The sequence below is a fragment of the Cyprinodon variegatus genome, unplaced genomic scaffold, assembly GCF_000732505.1.
Source record: "Cyprinodon variegatus isolate N-32 unplaced genomic scaffold, C_variegatus-1.0 Scaffold661, whole genome shotgun sequence".
In the NCBI taxonomy this organism is placed as follows: domain Eukaryota; kingdom Metazoa; phylum Chordata; class Actinopteri; order Cyprinodontiformes; family Cyprinodontidae; genus Cyprinodon; species Cyprinodon variegatus.
Genome location: NW_015151114.1, coordinates 264,920 through 266,780, shown reverse-complemented (window position 1 = coordinate 266,780; position 1,861 = coordinate 264,920).

Sequence of the window (1,861 nt, the reverse complement as noted above, 5' to 3'; positions counted from 1 at the left end):
CCCACTCTCATACCCCTTTTCCTGTCAGCCTACTGTCGAAAAAAACGGGCCGTAAAAACTCAAAATATATTTATATATATATATATATATATATAAATATATTTTGAGTTTTTACGGCCCGTTTTTTTCGACAGTAGGCTGACAGGAAAAGGGGTATGAGAGTGGGGGAGAGATATGCGTCAAAGGACCACAGGTCAGATTTGAACTTGGGTCGGCCGGGTCGAGGACTAAGGCCTCTGTCCATGGGCCGTGTGTGCTAAGCACTGCGCCACCTGCACGCCCGGAAGTACATATTTAACTCTGATTGCCGTCAATTGGCAAACACATCTCACACTGGCTTTTATCTGGTCTTTGACTGTGCAAACTGGTGTTTATAATCTTAAAGAACCAGGTTTACTCATGATTTCATGTTCAAAGACTAAGACAAACAGTGTAGAGAGCCTTAAAGCACAATAAATCAGTCATAGCATAACATAAACATCTGGAAATGTTGTCTTGAGTCCCTGTCTCTCAAAATCTTTCAGCAGCTGCACAGCTGAATTCTCATTCTGCACAAAGTGCTGAACTGTATAAACTCACCTAACAAGGGACTCCTCAGATCTGTTGGATAAGTAGATGTCAGCTTAGCAGCTCTTTTATAGCATCACGAGCATCATGATCTCAAATAAAACCCCAAGGAGGTCACAAAAGTGAAGGCTTTGGTGGGCTTGTACAGGCATGTAACTGTGTGACATAATATGTTTCAACCTTAAATCTCTAACTGCTGTTAGTAAAATCTACTATGCTGTCATAGCCATAGCAGAGTGTATATAGGCTATGACAGTTTAGATCAAAGCACATTTGTGTGGTAGAATTGCCAAGTCAAAATCCATTTCAGAATAAGGAAGAACTTAAAGCTAATATTCACAGAATCCCTACAAATAATCTATCAGACTTTTAGTCATGTATTTTGCAAGAAATGATAGGAATATGTCCAAATCTGGTGAGGACTCCAAAACTTTTGTATATGTGGAAACAATTTATTATACAAAAAAAATAAAAATAAAAATAGTGTTGGTCTGACTGATTAATCCCATTAAAGTTTATGACTGTATCTGACCGATGTGGAAAAATTCAGGCAGCATGAAGGTGTGGCTTTTATCACGCACCTAGCTACATCAAACACTGCATCCATCGTGGGAACCCTGAGCTTTCCAAATGTAGTGAAAAAGCATTTTGGATTTTGTACTTCTTTTTGAATGAGTGAACTTTCACCTTTGACTATTTGACACTGAATGCGTACAAATCTTTGCAGATTTCAACCTCTTGCATGGTTACCGAGGCACATGGACACAAATATCAATTAACACTGTCAATCAACTGTTTTATATTTCTCTTCCTTAATACCTGGACTCTTTTCTTTGTTAAGTGTTCAGACTAATGTAACTTTTAGGTTTAGGGCAGACTGGGTGAAGCTTTTACAGCATTTCTCAATATTTTAACCAGACCTGCAATGAGCACGCTCTGATGGCCCTGATGTTGATTTGGTCCCCAAGGCTTAAAACTCACTTTAAAAGTGTAACTCAGCATGATTCTTGTCTGCTTTCCGCTCAGATTTGTCATCTGTTTCTACAAGACTTATTGCAGAACATTGTAAAAGGATTCGGGGTGGGTATCGAGTGAGGCCTGCTCCGGTGAATATTCAGCCTACAGGAATACTTTGAAGTAATGGTCTGCTAAGTAACTTCTCTGCACTGAGCTCAATAGTTCTTCCACACTACTTGCAGGAATGATTTTTCTTTCTAGTATAGCCGGGGCTGAAAAATTGTCCGTGAATAGTTGAAACAGAGAACATATTAACTCAGGAGAGTGTGTTCATATA